General features: G+C 41.4%; 1 long non-coding RNA gene and 1 pseudogene across 2 annotated transcripts in view; one reads left to right on the top strand and one right to left on the bottom strand.

The window, feature by feature from the left end:
- LOC311616860 (large ribosomal subunit protein uL22-like) overlaps positions 1-17,051 on the bottom strand; it is a 336,798-nt pseudogene that overhangs the window by 224,792 nt on the left and 94,955 nt on the right. The window lies entirely within an intron of this gene.
- On the top strand, positions 2,172-3,780 carry LOC311616465. The gene is made up of 3 exons (XR_014793901.1): positions 2,172-2,646; positions 3,047-3,212; positions 3,601-3,780. It is a non-coding gene; the product is annotated as an uncharacterized lncRNA (long non-coding RNA).

The following is a 17,051-nucleotide window of genomic DNA, read 5'->3' as shown; positions in this document are numbered from 1 at the left end:
GGAACTTCTTTATGGCTGAGCAATTCCACTTCTGGGAATGTATCCCAAGGAATCAGCGACATTGATTGCAAAGAATATATTCACTGCTATGTTCATTGCAGTGATATGTACAATACCAGGATCTGGAAGCATCCCTCGTGCCCATCAGTAGGTGAGTGGATAAAAATGCTTTGGAACATTGAGATCCTGGAATACTGCTTGGCTGTGAGAAGGAAGGGAATCTGACTATTTGTGACAGCGTGGATGGACCTGGAGGGCCTTATGGTAAGTGAAATAAGGTGGATGGACCTTGACATGTTTAGTGCAAAAGCCAGTCAAAAGAAGACAACTACTGTGTGATTCCACTCACATGAGGTCCTTAGCGCCATCGGATTCAGAGATGAAAGGTAAGATGAAGGTACCAGTGGTGATGGTGATGGTGGTGGTGGTGGTGGTGGTGGGTGGATTAGGAGGGTGGGATGCAGAGTTGTTTTTTATTTATTTTTCATTTATTATTATTATTTTTAAAATATTTAATTGATTTTTTACAGAGAGGAAGAGAGAGGGATAGAGAGTTAGAAACATCTATGAGAGAGAATCATCGATCAGCTGCCTCTTGCACTTCCCTGCTAGGGATGTGCCCGCAACCAAGATACATGCCCTTGACCGGAATCGAACCTGGGAACTTTCAGTCCGCAGGCCGATGCTCTATCCACTGAACCAAACCGGTTTCGGCGAGAGTTGTTTTTCAATGGGGCCAGAGTTTCCATTGGAGAAGATGGGAAACATGATGGAGATGATGATGGTTTGGTTCGCACAACAGTATCAATGTCCTTAACGCCACTGCACTGTGGATTGAAAAACAGTGAGAATGGAAAATGTCACTGTGATAAAACTATCCAAAAAAAGAGAAAGGAAATGAAGACCAGATCCCCAAAGAGAGCCATGGTTCGAGATGCTCAGGCCACCTGAATCCCCGCTCCCAGCAGGCCTCTGGACACACAGTGATGAGGAGAGCCTGGGGTGTGTGGTCCTTTGAGAAACCCTGAGCCAGTCTTGGTTCCCCCTTGCTACCCAACCGACCTATTAAGAGAGGCAGGCAAGCTTCGCCTGGGTCACCATCCTGTGCAGAGAGGCACACATCTCTGTGGGGATGCATTTTGTGCAGCCAGTATGGAAAGCAGTAAGGAGTTACCTCAAAAATTAAAAATGGAACTTCTTTATGACTGAGCAACTCCACTTCTGGGAATGTATCCCAAGGAATCAGCCACAATGATTGCAAAGAATATATTCACTGCTATGTTCATTGCAGTGTTATGTATAATACCAAGATCTGGAAACATCCCTCGTGCCCATCAGTAGGTGAGTGGATAAAAATGCTTTGGAACATTGAGATCGTGGAATACTGCTTGGCTGTGAGAAGGAAGGGAATCTGACTATTTGTGACAGCGTGGATGGGCCTGGAGAGTCTTATGGTAAGTGAAATAAGGTGGATGGACCTTGACATGTTTAGTGCAAAAGCCAGTCAAAAGAAGACAACTACTGTGTGATTCCACTCACATGAGGTCCTTAGCGCCATCGGAGTCAGAGATGAAAGGTAAGATGAAGGTACCAGTGGTGATGGTGGTGGTGGTGTGGGGTGGTGTGGGGGGTGAGTAGTAGGGCTAGATGCAGAGTTGTTTTTTTATTTATTTTTAATTTATTATTATTATTTTAAAAATATTTAATTGATTTTTTTACAGAAAGGAAGCGAGAGGGATAGAGAGTTCTAAACATCGATGAGAGAAAATCATCTATCAGCTGCCTCTTGCACTCCCCTGCTAGGGATGTGCCCGCAACCAAGATACATGCCCTTGACTGGAATCGAACCTGGGAACTTTCAGTCCGCAAGCTGATGCTCTACCCACTGAGCCAAACCGGTTTCAGCTAGAGTTGTTTTTTAATGGGGCCAGAGTTTCCATTGGAGAAGATGGGAAACATGATGGAGATGGTGGTGGTTTGGTTCTCACAACAGTATCAATGTCCTGAATGCCACTTCACCGTTGATTGAAAAACAAGGAGAATGGAAAATGTTATGGTGATAAAACTATCCACAAAAAGAGAAAGGAAAAGAAGGCCAGGTATTAAAACAGAACCATGGTGGGACGTGCTCAGGCCACCTGAATTCCTGCTCCCAGGAGGACTCTGGACACACAGTGATGAGAAGAGCCTGAGGTGAGAGGTGTGTTGAAGAACCATTTTCAAGCCTTGGTTCCCCTTGCTACCCCACAGGCCTGTTAAGGAAAGCAAGGAAACTCTATGGGGGTCACCATCGTGTGCAGAGGGGCACACATCTCTGTGGGAAATGCATTCTGTGCAGCCACTGTGAAAAATATTAAGAAGTTACCTCAAAAATTTAAAATGGAACTTCCTTATGCTTCAGCAATTCCACTTCTGGGAATGTATCCCAAGGAATCAGTGACATTGATTTGGAAAGAATATATGCACTACTATGCTCATTGTAGTGTTATTTACAACACCAAGATCTGGAACCAGCCCATGTGCCCATCAGTAGACGATTGGATAAAAACACTTTGGTACATTGACCCCATGGAATACTACTTTGCTGTGAAAAGGAAGGGAATCTTTCTATTTGTGACAGTGTGGATGGACCTGGAGAGCCTTATGGTGAGTGTAATAAGCCAGCCAGGGAAAGGCTAATGGCATATGATTTCACTTATATGTGGAATCTAATGAACAAAATAAATTAACAAAGAAAATAGAAAAAGACTCATAGAAAGAGAACAGACTGACCTTTGTCAGGTGAGAAAAGGGCTGTGGGGCTGGGTGAAAAGGGTGAAGGGATTAAGTAAAGAAAAACAACTCATATAATAGAAAAAGACTTCACTATAGTGATCACCAGAGGGAAAGGGGGTGGGGGAGGTGGAAGAAGGTAAAGGGGGTCAAATGGTGATGGAAGGAGACTTAATTTGGGGTATTGGGCACACAACACAACACGCAGATGATGTATTATAGAATGGTACCCCTGAAGTCCACATGACTTTATTAACTAATGTCAACCCACTAGATTGAATTAAAAACACAGAAGAATATTGTGACAGAATCTATAACTTGGATTGACCTTGATGACATGTTCAGTGCAAAATCCAGTCTAAAGAGGACAACTACTGTGTGATTCCACTCGCATGAGGTCCCTAACAACAATGGAGCCAGAGATGGAAGGAAAGATAAAGGTACCTGTGGTGGTGCTGGTGAGGGTGGGGTGAGGGTGGGGATGCAGAGTTGTTGTTCATTGGGACAGAGTTTTAGTTGGAGAAGATGAGAAAAGTCATGGAGATGATGGTGGTGTGGGTCACACAACAGTATGAATGTGCTTAATGCCACTGTACTATGCACTGTAAAATAGTGAAAATGGTAAATTTCACTGTGATAAAATTATCCAAAAAAGAAAAAGGAAAAGAAGGCCAGATCTTAAAACAGAACAATGGTGGGACATGCTCAGGCCACCTGAATCCCCGCTTCCAGGAGGCCTCTGGACACACAGTGATGAGAAGTGCCAGGGGTGTGAGGTCTGTTGAGAAACCCTGGGCAAGTCTTGGTTCCCTCCTGTCTACCCCACAGGCCTGTTAAGAGAAGCAGGGCAGCTGCGTGGGGGTCGCCATCGTGTGCAGGTGCAGAGAGGCGCACAGCAGGCCAGCCCCTGGGACGCTCACACCTGAGGGAGCCCAGCAGCCCACCTGACGCACAGCCGCCTGCAGCTGGCTATGGAACCCCCATGGCAACCGCACCCGCCCACCGTGTCACCGAGACGCCCTTGGAGGAGAGAGTTGAGAAGTGCCAATGGGGCTTAAAATGGGGGCCTATTTTAATGTTTATATTAATAAATATTTTAACTGCAAATAACTGATTCCCTATGATAATTGTGCCACCACAGAAATTGTAGAACTTACTCTCTAAAGTACTGACTCACTGGGCTTCTTCGATGATGTCCACTGTGGGATATGTGCTAGAAGTGGATGGTATCATGGTTCAAGGTTGTCCATGTCTCGCTGTAATTTTAACTTCATCTGAAGAGGAGACCAAAGGTCTATATTTGAGGCCTTGAGGTTATAATGAAAGAACTCCCTACCCAGGGTACAGACACACACATGCACATTCATATACACCAATTCACAATCATTCATACACATTCACATTCACACAGCCTCACACACATGTACACACATCCCTTCATATATGCTTACATACACATTCACACATTTAGTCATTCAATTCATACATTCACACACATTCATACACACCTACAAACAACCATACAAGTTGACATTCACATGCTCCTAAACACTCACTGTAACACATGCTTAAACACACAGTAACATTTAGTCACACACAGTGACATCCATATTTATATATATCTTCACACGTATTCACACACACACACACACACACACACACACACACACACACACACATCTGGGCAGGAATAAGAGAGAGAAGTGGGGAACTCTCTGCCTCCTCCAGGAGCTCCGTATAACAGAGAATTTGCAGGGGGAAGAGCAGGACTTTCTGGCAGGTTCCACTGCAGGTAGCACTTAGAGAGCCTGCACATTTTACCAGCTCAGGGAAGCCTTCAGCTCCTCTGAGGTTTGCCCGCCTCTGCTCCTCCTCTGCCAGATCCCTACTCTATGCGTTAGGTCACTGTGAGTGAAACCATGACTGAGCTATGGGGATAGGACAAGCCAGACAAAGTGACCCCAAATTAAAAGAAAAATAATCTCCACCCTCACAGATGTGTCTTGGAAGTCAGCCTACCCTGACCACGCACAGGTTTCACTCAGGAACAGTTTAGCCTTATTAAAAATGTCACTATTTAGATACCTGAAACCTACAATTAATTTGCCAGTAATGTAATTTTTAAAAAATAGAGAATTCTTTGAGTTGATTTTTAAATGAACCCTAAAGCATTGTAGACTTTCTACTTTTAAAAAGTAGTTCCTTTCAGGAAATAAATTAATAGAATTATTCTAGTGTATAAAACTGGGTAAACTATGAAATCAGATCCAAACACAAGATCTAATATCTAATTTAAGAAACAGTCTAAGAAACCTTAAAAAAAAAAAAAAAGCACAATAGAATGTAAGAATTGTGGTTTTGACTTTGAAGAGAAAATTAACTCTAGTTGCTCCATTAGAGATTTCAATTTTGTTTATCACATCTTAGATGGATATTAGCTGGACACAGTGTAGTAATCATTTCACAATATATGCAAATCCAACCATCATGCTGTCTGCCTTCAACTTATACACAGGTGTATGTCAATTATTCCTGAATAAAACCTGAAAAAAAATAAAGTGCCTTGAGAAATGGAAAAAGTGATTTTATAGGTAGAAAAATGCATACACCATAACTAAAAGGAAATAAATCAGGATACACACATCATGAATGGTATCATCAAGAGGACAGAAATAAAAATGTAAGCATGCGATTGCGCGTGCACTTGCGTGTGTGTGTGTGTGTGTGTGTGTGTGCGTGTGTGTGTTGAACATTGCAGGTCTCACTAGCCTATGCATACAAAGAGGTCACATCACAGTCCAGATTACAGTGGCTTTACAGCCGTACAACCCCCTCACAAAGCAGCCTGTGCTCAGCACCAAATCCAAGGAGGCCACTTCCCTCGTTCGTCCCCCTCATCAGGGCTCTTTCCTCTGGCCCTGCTGTGAATGCACTTCATTAGGACTCTCTGGAAGCTGAATTACTTGGCCTCAGGAACACATTCTATTAAAAGGAGATGCTCTTCATTCTAAAATTTTGCTTGGCTTTTTAAGAATATGTTTTAATTGATTTTAGAGAGGAAAGTAGAGGGCTAGAGAGAGAAAAACATTGATAGGAGAAACATCATCAATTGGCTGCCTCCTTCATGCCCCCTACTGGGGATCGAGCCCACAACCCAGGTATGTGCTCCGACGAGGACTAGTGACCTCATGGTTCATGGTGACACTCAACCACTGAGCAACTTTTGCTTGGCTTTCATTCTTGAATGCTAACATTGAGCTAAGGAAGCCAAAAAGAAAACAACAATGTAGCTAAAGCCTATATTGTACAGACCTTTTCTAGGCCCTCCACCAAGTTATCTTATCATTTCTTAGTTATCCTCACCCTTCTTCTTCATGTGGAACTTCAATAGATCTAGATGGCATTCTGCTCAGTCATTTTAGGCCTGGGGTGCAATTTTGCTTTCATGGACTCTACAAAGATGAGGAGTCTTAAATCTGACCCAGACCCAGTACCTGAGTAGGCTCCTGTTACCCACTGACAGAGGCTGCTAGCATGGCCTGCCTGCCTGCATCTCTGAATACTGCAGCTTGTAGCTGTGCTCCATCTGCCACCTCTCTGGACTTCTCTGAGGCCCCCTGCTTGCCTGGCCTCCCACCAGTTGCCTAATAACTCTCTACTTGCTGGAACCCATGTTCCACCTGCCTCCCATGAGCAGCAGCTGAGGCTTAAGCTCCAACACCAATCCCACCACAGCAGACAAGTCTAGTTCCAGGTCCAAAGATCTCCCAGCCTGCTGGTAACGGACAGTGAGCTGAGGTTTGTTCCTGGGGTTGTGTCGAGATGCCTAAGAATGAGCTCTGTAGACCAGAAGATTTAATAAGCAAAAGTGTGCAAAATTGATTACAAGCCGATTTAGACTCACCACACGGAAAGGCGGAAACAATGGATGCCTGGTGAAGCCTAGTAGTCCAAGCTTATATATTTGCTCTAAGCCTGCTTTTATATCTATTCCTTTCGTCACCCGATTGATTCTCTCAATTGTTCTTGCCCAGCATCGAACCTGAGCTCTCCCTGTTTCTATGTGTTCTTTCTCTGTTTCTATGCTGAACTTCCTTTGTTTCTATGCCAGCACACTTTATTGTTGCGGGCCCTCTTGTTTTTCTATGCCTCCCGCTTTGAGTCCAGAAACACTTTATTATTCCTGTGTGGTTGGTTCCTGTGGTTAGGCTGCTCAAACTGCGGTGTCTGTCCCTGTCTATGTTCCACCTGCCTTTGTTTTCCACTGGACCCCTGCCCTGTATGCTTACATCAAGGGAACTTTTCTCACTATGATGCTCACCACAGTAACCCTACCATATCTGGGTATAACACTTCAAGGATTCTGTGGCATACATTTGGGATATTCCATTTTTTATGATTTACCTGTTCCAGTTTATACAAATTAAGTTATTTGGAAAAAGTAAGCAGCTGAAATTTGAGTGTATTTTTTGCAGATTAAGGACTGATAAGAGAAAAACATTGGACTGATTTAACATTGTTTTTTGATCTGCTTCACACTGGAGAATGGAGGGGATGCCAGATTGTGAAAAGTAATAAAGCCAATTGCTTGTCTGTTCCTCAGTGTGACCTACTGCCCATGATAGTGCAGCTAGCAAGTCTGTTATCTGTAGGGCAGGGCTTAATGCTACAGTCTTAAGGAAAAACGTTTTCTTCTATGGGAAATCTCAGTTTTTGTTCTTAAAACCTTCAACTTGAATTTGCTCTCTCTGAGCTCCAGCACTGGGGCAGGAGCTTGAAATGTGCCAGCGACATGCGGGGAGGGACAGAACTGTCTGGCTTCAGGACGAGAGCTGGAGGGGCAGCTTTCCCCTGAGAAAAGTGCCGGCAGAGGCATTGCTCCTTTGCCCAGCGCTCCTCACACAGAGCCAGGAGGTGGGCGCCATATGAGTCTCCATCCCATGTTTTTATTTTATTTTATTTTTAAAATATTTTTATTGATTTCAGAGAGAAGGGGAGAGGGGGGAGAGATAGAAACATCAATGATGAGAAACAATCATTAATCAGCTGCCTCCTGCATGCCCTACCCTGGGGACCAAGCCTGAAACCTGGACACATGCCCTGACCAGGAATTGAACCATGGCCTGCTGGTTCATAGGTTGATGCTTAACCACTGAGGCACATCGGTTGGGCTTCATGTTTTGATTTTTAATAAATAACATAAAATTAACCATTTTCTAAAATTCTCACTTCTGTTTTTTTTCCATTGATCCTTAGAGAGAATGAAAGGGAGGGGAAAAGGAAGAAAGAGACAGAGAGGAGACAGAGAAACATCAGTGTATCTCACATTGGTTGGTTGCCTCCCACACCCCACCCGGTACTGGGGTGGGATCAAACCTGCAACCCAGGTCCATGCCCTTGACTGGGAATTGAACCCCCAACCCTTTGGTGGTCTGATTGACATTCTAACCACTGAGTGACACCAGCCAGGGTACATTTTATAACCGTTTTAAGTGTACGATTTAGAGGCATTAGGTGCGCTCACAATGTTGCACAGCTACCACCACTGTCCAGAAGTCTTTTCCTTTTCCCTGACTGAAACTACCCATTAACCAACTCCCCGCCCCCCTGCCCCACCCCCTGGCACCATTCTACTTTCTGTTTGTATAAATATGGCTACTCTGGGTATTTCATATAAGTGGAACCATACAAATTTATCCTTTTGTATCTGGGTTCTTTCACTAGGCATAGCGTCCTCAAAGTTCATCCATGCAGTAGTATACAACAGGACTTCCTTCCTAAAGGCCAAATAATGTTCTGCTATATGTATAGACGACATTTTGTTTCCCCATCCATTGTTGAGGGACACTTGGGTTGCTTTGAATGCACATTCTTACCCCCAAGGCTGGCTTCAGGAGGACATAAGATAATTCCTCTCTCAGACTTTTTTTTTTTTATAATATATTTTATTGATTTTTTACAGAGAGAAGAGAGAGTTAGAAACATCGATGAGAGAGAATCATCGATCAGCTGCCTCCTGCACACTCCCCTCTGGGGATGTGCCCGCAACCAAGGTACATGCCCTTGACCGGATTCGAACCCAGGACCCTTCAGTCCGCAGGCCGATGCTCTATGCACTGAGCCAAACCAGTTTCTGCTCTCAGACGTTTTGAATGCTGCCCAGAAGGGAATGTGATGTGGTGGTTACTGGAAGTTGGAATCATGGCGGGACCCCAGACCTCACTGTACTGTAGGCCCCTCTCCTCAGCCTGAGAAGGCATCCACACCCTCAATATGCAGAGACTGGCTGGTGTGGAAACAGCTGGCTTCAGACTGGGTGCAGGAGTTAAAAAAAGACGTGTGAGCCAAAACCAGTTTGGTTCAGTGGATAGATCATAGGCCTGGGGACTGAAAGGTCCCGGGTTTGATTCTGGTCAAGTGCATGTACCTTGGTTGCAGGCACATCCCCAGTAGGGGCTGTGCAAGAGGCAGCTGATTAATGATTCTCTCTCATCGATGTTTCTAACTCTCTATCCCTCTCTCTTCCTCTCTGTAAAAAATCAATAAAATATATTTAAAAAAAAAAAGAAACATGATATTAAAAAAAAAAGATGGGTGATATGCAGACATAATACTTTGCAATGGGTCCAATATTTAAGCAAGGTTATGTGTTAAGTGCTGTTACATGTCAGATGGCTATTGAATATTTGACCAGTCCTGAACTACAAAGGAAGAGCATATGCAAATGTCACAGACTAAGGGAATGTAATATCTAGCAGGTTTATCTAGTAATGCTATTTTCCTTCATTATATCCACAGTACACTTGCTAGAAGAGGTTGTGATGGATTTGTAAATATTTGGGGCCCAGTTACCACTTCATTGGCATGCCCTTCACCATGATGTCACTTGCCTTTAGCAGTGAGGGGACCATACTTACAGCAGGTATGTATGAGAGGATAAGATAGATGACAAGGGGCAGGCATCCTGAAGATGTTGTCGGCATGCACTAAGAGTCAGAACCTGTGTCCACCCAATATCTGGTCAGAGTAGAAATTACCACTGGGGAAAGCTATGTTCACTTCCTCAAACATGTGCATATCCCAGAAGGGACTAATATGGACCCATTATTGGGCACCTGGGTTCTCTCTCTCTCTCTCTCTCTCTCTCTCTCTCTCTCTCTCTCTTCCTCTCTTTCTCTCTCTCATTCACTTTATTAGGAATTTACACACTGAGTGGCCAGATTATTAGGATATTAAAAAAAACAACAACACCACTTTGTACCTGTTAGCAGTCACTTCTTATAGTGGGTTGAGTAATGTCCCCTTAAAATGCATGCCTACCTGGAACCTCAGCATGAGGCCAAATCTGGAAATAAGGTATTCGCACATGCAATTAGTTAAGATGTTGTACTGAATTAGCCTGGGTCCAAAATTCAAGGTAAAACGATACTTTGAAAACTACAATATTGTACTTCTTTTGTTAAACTTATTCCTAAGTGTTTTTTTTTTTATGCTATTGTATCTTTTCTTTCTTTCTTTTCTTTCTTTCTTTCTTTCTTTCTTTCTTTCTTTCTTTCTTTCTTTCTTTCTTTCTTTCTTTCTTTCATCCTCACACGAGGACATTTTTCCATTAAATTATAGAGAGAGTGGAAGAGAGAGGGAAAGACAAAGAGAAATATCGATGTGAGAGATACACATTAATTGGTTGACTCCTGCATGAGCCCTGACCAGGGCCTGGGCGGGAGAGGAGCCTGTAACCGAGGTACATGCCCTTGACTGGAATCAAACCCCAATGCTCTATCCACTGAGCCAAACTGGCTTTGGCGATGGAATTGTTTTCTTAACATTTTCAGATTATTCATTGTGAAAGCATAGAAATATAATTGATTTTTGTACATAATCATATTAGTTTAATAATTGCTGAACTCATTTATTAGTTTAATAATTTTTTGGTGGTATCATTAGCATTTTGTGTTTACAAGATCATTACATACTTCTTTTCAAATCTGATGTCTTTTTATTTTTCTTGCCTAATTGCCCTTAGTTGAACTTCTAGTGTTGAACTTACAGTGTTGAATATAAGTAGTGAAAACAGAAATGCCCTGGCCAGCGTGGCTCAGTGGTTGGAGTGTTGGACTGTGTCCTGGAGGGTTGCAGGTTCAATTCCCAGTCAAGAATCCATACTTGGGTTGCAGATTTGATCACCATTCGAAGTCCTATCGATGTGTCTCTGTCACATTGATGTTTTTCTCTCTCTCCTCCCACTCTCTCTAAAAATCAATGAGAAAAAAATATCCTCACTCCTTGTGTAAGGATTAAAATAAATAAACAGACATGCTTGTCTTGTTTCTGACCTTAAGAGAGGAAAACCTAGGTGTTTTTTGTGTTTTTTTTTTTGTCATTAATTATAATTTTGGCTGTAAGTTGTGTGTGTGTGTGTGTGTGTGTGTGTGTGTGTGTGTGTGTTTAATGTAGACGCCTTGTATCAGGTTGAGAAAGTCTTCTTATATTCCTAATTTATTCTGGGTTTGTTTGTTTTTTAATTATGAAAGGGTAGTTGGATTTTGTCAGATGTTTTTTCTGCATCTATTAAGATGACCTTGCAGTTCTTTATATTTAATTGATATGATATATTACATGAATTGACTTTCAGATGTTAAGTCAATCTTAATTTCTAGGGTAAATCCTACTTGGTCATGGTATATTATTCTTTTTATAGATTGCTGAATTTGGTTTGCTTGTATTTTGTTGATGATTTTGACATCCACATTCATGACACAATGGCGTTTAGTTTTCTTCCCTTTAAAAAATTTTTTTTAATTGATTTCAGAGAGGAAGGGAGAGGGAGAGAGAGATAGAAACATCAATGAGGAGAGAATCATTGATCAGCTACCTCCTGTATGCCCCTTACGGGGATCGAACCCACAACCCAGGCATGTGCCCTTGACCAGAATCAAAGCCGGGACTCTTCAGCTCGCAGGCCGATGCTCTATTCACTGAGCCAAACCAGCTAGGGCAGTTTTCTGGCTTGCTGATGTCCCTGTCTGGTTTTGTATCAGGTTAATAATGGACTCATAGAATGAGCTGGGAAGTATTCTCTCCTCTCCGAAGTTTTTTGAGGGGTTTGTGAAGAATTGATATTAATTCTTTAAATGTTTGCTTGATTTAATTGGTGAAACTATCTGGGCCTACACTTTGTGTGTGATGGGGTGGGGGAGTGTTTTGACTACAAATTCACTCTGTTTGTTATGTCTATTTAAAATCTAAATAGTCTATTTTTAATTCAGTTAGTTTTAATAGTTTGTATTTTCCTAGGCAATTTGTCCATTTTATTGAAGTTATCTAATTTACTGGCTAACAATTGGTCATAGTATTCCTTTATAATTCTTTTTATTTCTGTAAACTTGGTAGTAATTTTGCTCTTTTATTTCTGATTCTAATAATTGATTATTTTCTCTTACTCTCCCCCAATCAATGTAGCTTAAGGTTTTCCAATTTTGTTGATCTTTAAAAAGAACCAGCTTTTGATTTTATTAATTTTTTCCTATTGTTTTTGTATTAACTATTTCTTCTCTGGTCTTTATTATTTTCTTTCTTCTACTTATTTTAGGTTTACTTTGTTATTCTTATTCCAGTGTCTTCAAGAAGAAGGTTAGGTTATTGATTTAAAATCTTACTTCTTTTTTAATATATACATTTACAACAATAAATTCTCCCCGAAGCACTGCTTTAGCTGCATCCCTTAAGTTGTGATGTGCTCTGTCTTCATTTTTATTCATCTCTAAGTTATTTATTTTTTAATTTTTTTCTTCTATCCAACTTATTCATCTTTTTTTATAGGTGATGCTTTTGAAGTTGTATCTAAAAAGTCTACCTTATACCTGAGGTTCTCTAGATGTTCTTCTATGTTATCTTCCAGAAGTTTATAGTTGCATTTTATATTGAGGTCTATAATCCATTTTGGGTTAATTTTTGTAAAAGATGGATGTTCAGTTGTTTTGGCACCATTTGTTGAAAAGACTATCCTTTCTCCACTGAATTGCCTTTGCTTTTCTCTATTTAATTGTCTTTTGTTACTATTTTCTGTTTTTCTTTAATGGTTCCTATTGAACTTATTTTATGTATACTGGAGGCCTGGTGCATGAAATTCATGCATGGGTGTGTGTATGTTCCTCAGCCAAGCCTGCACCCTCTCCAATCTGGGACATCACTCTCACAATCCAGGACTACTGGCCCCCAACCACTTGCCTGTCTGCCTGCCTGATTGCCCCTAACTACCCTCCCCTGCGGGCCTGACTCACCCCAACTGCCCTCCCTGCAGTCCTGGTTTCCCCTACTGCTCTCCCATGTAGGCCTGGTCCCCTGCAACTGCTCTGCCCTGCTGGTCTGATCATCCCTAACTGCTCTCTCATGCTGGCCTGGTCACCCCTAACTGCTCTTCCCTGCAGGCCCGGTCACCCCCAGCTGCTTTTCTCTGCTGGCCTGGTCACCCCTAATTGCCCTCCCCTGCAGGCCTGATCACCCCCAATTGCCTTCCCTTGCAGGCTTGGTCCCTCCCAACTGCCCTCCCCTGCCAACCATCTGTGGTGGTCATCTTGTGTCCACATTGGGGCAGCCATTTTTGACCACATGGGGTGGCCATCTTGTGTGTCGGAGTGATGGTCAATTTGCATATTACTCTTTTATTAGATAGGATGTGAACTTCTCAGAATCAGCTCCAGATTTACATGAACTTAATTTCAGTGAGACATAGAAACTTTACTCCTATTTAACTCTATTCTTTTTCCTCTTATTTTTGTGGTATGATTGTTAAACATATCACATCTATAAATGTTATAAACCTGACAGTTTATTGCTATAATTATTACTTTACATAACTTTATATCTTTTAAGGAAATTGAAAAAAGAAAGAAAAGAGGGCAAGTATATATCTATAGCTTTTGTTATATTAAGCTTATTTAGCATTTGTGGTAGTCTCAGAAACATGTTAATATTTATGATTTTCTTCATTTGTGCTTGTGAAGTTGCCACCTAATAATTTCCTTAGCACAGTACAGCTTTGCTCCTATATAAGTAGCTCTCTTTTGCTCTTATTGGTAAATAAATCCCCCCAAAATGTATGCAGACTTTAATAGCTGGTAGTTCCATTTTGAAAATGAAATGTTTTTTAGTAAACACTGCCTTTATAATTACTCAAAGTTTGTGTATACATTTCCTTGGACATCTATATTATATTTATATGTTATAGACCTGCAATTCATGATATACATATTATTTTATACACTTGCTTTAAAAAGAGGTTACATCCCTGGAAAGTGGTTAGAACATCAACCTATACACTGTAAGGTTGTGGGTTTCATTCTCAGTTAGGGCACATGCCCAGGTTGCAGATTCAATTCCCAGGTGGGGCACATGCATAAGGCAACTAATGTTTCATTCCCACATGGATATTTCTCTCTCACTTTCTCCTTCTCTTTCTTTCACAAATCAATGAAAGCATGCCCTTGGGTGAGGATTAAAAAGAAAGTTAGCAAAGGAAAAAACATATGCATTTATACAGTCATACCTCAGAGATATTGTTGGTTTGGTTCCAGACCACTGCAATCAAGTGAATATTGCAATAAAGTGTGTCACAGAAATTTTTTGTTTCCCTGTGCATATAAAAGTTATGCTTACACTATTACTATAGTGCATTAAATGTGCAATAGCATTATGTGTAAAAAAGTCAATGTGCATACCATAATTAACAAATACTTTATTGCTAAATTACTAAGCATAATATGAGCCTTCAGCAAGCCATATTCTTTTTGTTGGTAGAGGGTCTTACCTTGAATTTGTGAAAAATACAATATTTGAAGTGCAATAAAGTGATGCGTAATAAAACGAGGTATGCCTGCACTGTATTTTGCAATTACATAATTGGCTTCCCCAGTGCTCTTTATTTTCCATGTAAATTCAAATTATCATAGAAAATTACTTCCTTTCAGCCTGAAGAAATTCCTTTATTGTATCTTGTAAAGCAAATCTGCTGTCAACAAATACTCTCAGTTTCCCCTCACCCATACCCACCTCTCAGGTTTTGTTTATCTGGAAGTGTCTTTATTTAGCCTTCATTTTTGAGAGGTAGCTTTGCTGAATATAGGATTATTGATTGGAGACTTTTTTCTTTGACACTTTGAATATGTTATGCCACTGTCTTCTGGACTCGGTTTTCCCACTCAGAAGTTAGTTGCTGATCATATTGGATTTTTCTCTCCTTTTCTTTGACTTTCAGCAATTTTACCATGATGTGTATATTTGTAGATTTCTTTGCATAAATTGCTCCATAAACTAAACAAATCAAATTCAGTTTCTTTTGAAAAGATAGTTCCCTAGGCCAGCTTTTGAGATTTGTGTCAAACCTAGGAAGGCTTCTCCCAGCTGTCTCTTTCTCCAGTTCTCTCAGGGAAACCAGTCAGCCTTCAATTTAGCCTACAAATCAATATCTACCACTCTCCTTCCAATTGCATATCAACACAACCACCATTGCTTTTGAGAGTGCCTGCAGGCTTGAACATCTTCACACTGTCACAAATAAAGTCAGTACCTTTGGGAAGAGATTAGGAGCCATCTATTTTATGGTCTGCTTCTTGGAAAATTTGTGAGCCTAGCTCTGGAGAAAGCTGATGGCAGCAATAGCATGCTTCTCTCTGAGTGACACTACAAGTTTAAGAGCTAATTCCTAGAGGTCAAGGGGGGACAGTAGCCCTAAGTCTTCTTAGCTTGTGCTGGAACCATTGCTTACACACTGGGTCAAGAGCAATCAGGGTCCCAGTATTCTCAGCAGTGCCACACTCAAGGTAGAACCTCTATGCCACAAAGGTGGTTTGTGTGGAAAAAGGAGCTCAGACCCGTTGGCCACATTTTCCTGGAACTTTGCCTCAGTAGCAGGTAGCTGGCAGCAGCTGAAATGCTGCTTCACCTGAGGAGGTAGCTCTCTGACTGGAAGCTGGGGAGGAGTGAGCCCTATGTTTTTGGAGTTTCCATCTTGCTAAGTTGGGATGGGGCAGAGGAAGCTGTATTCAAATACCACACTCTTACTGTTCTTATAAAATGTGATACATTTTTTGAGTAAATTTTTTTCTGTATCTCTTTTTCTGTCCACCCCATGATCTCTGGTCAGCTTGATCTGGCCTGTTCGCCCCATGATCATAGGGCGGCTTTAACCCGGGCTCTTTGCCCCAAAATCTCGGGTATGCTTAGACCCAAGCAGGCCGCATCAGGTGTTACCTGCCCAGTCCAAGCTGCCTGATGCTGCCTGCTTGGGTCCCCATCTCAGCTTAGATCTGCTGGTGGCTTCAGGCACTGCCCCCTGTTGCCTGTCTAGGTCTCCAACTGCAGCTTGGATTCTATCTGAGGCATAGGGCCTCTGCCTGCGCCACCTGCATATGCAAATTTACCTGCCATCTTTGCTGGGTTAATTTGCATACCACTCCTGATTGGCTGTGGGCGTAGGGAAGGTACGGTCAATTAGCATTTTTTCTTTTATTAGTGTAGATGGGGAAATGACCTGATCAAACTCGAATAGGAAATGATAGAAATGCTTAGTGAATAAAACACTAAACCTCCGGAGACAATTGAACAATTGCCCTTCAGAGTAGCTTTTTAGGATGTTCATTGTAAAAAGGAATTTTTGTTCAAATAAGTTTGAGAAAAACTACAAACTCAGTTTTCTCGGAGACACATCATATACCAGAATTTATTAATGGCTCTGTAAAGACATAAAAGATAGCTGTTGAACTCAGTGTTTCCCAAATGTATATGGCCATAAAATATGGTTGCCAGATGAAATAATGGACATTCAATTTAAAGTTGAATTTCAGATAAACAGCAAATAATGTCTTAATATAAGTAAGGGATATTGCAACGAAGATTGTATGTGGCATTAGAATTCTGAGGAACACTTGCGCAACACTTGAAACCTCAGAGGTATTTTATGATATGTCTCTGATGAGACCAGAAAAGCACTCCACTCCCAGGACTCCATGCTTCCTTAAGAGCTGTTTGATGGAGTTTAAACTCTTTATATTAATTGTGGTAGGTTTTAAATATTTGTTATCATTTTTTTATAATCAGACTTTAGGATATACTCTATTAGTAACTTTTAAATATATGATACAGTATTACTAACTATAGTCACTATGCTCTACATTACATCTTCATGCCTTATTTTAAAACTAGAAATTTGTACCTTTTGACCACCTTTACCAATTTCACCTCCTTCCCAGGCAATCACCAATCTGTTCTCTGTATCTATGAGT

The sequence above is a fragment of the Pipistrellus hanaki genome (genome assembly GCF_964339955.1).
Source record: "Pipistrellus hanaki genome assembly, chromosome: 2".
In the NCBI taxonomy this organism is placed as follows: Eukaryota; Metazoa; Chordata; class Mammalia; order Chiroptera; family Vespertilionidae; genus Pipistrellus; species Pipistrellus hanaki.
This window is presented reverse-complemented; position numbering and strand designations above follow the sequence as displayed.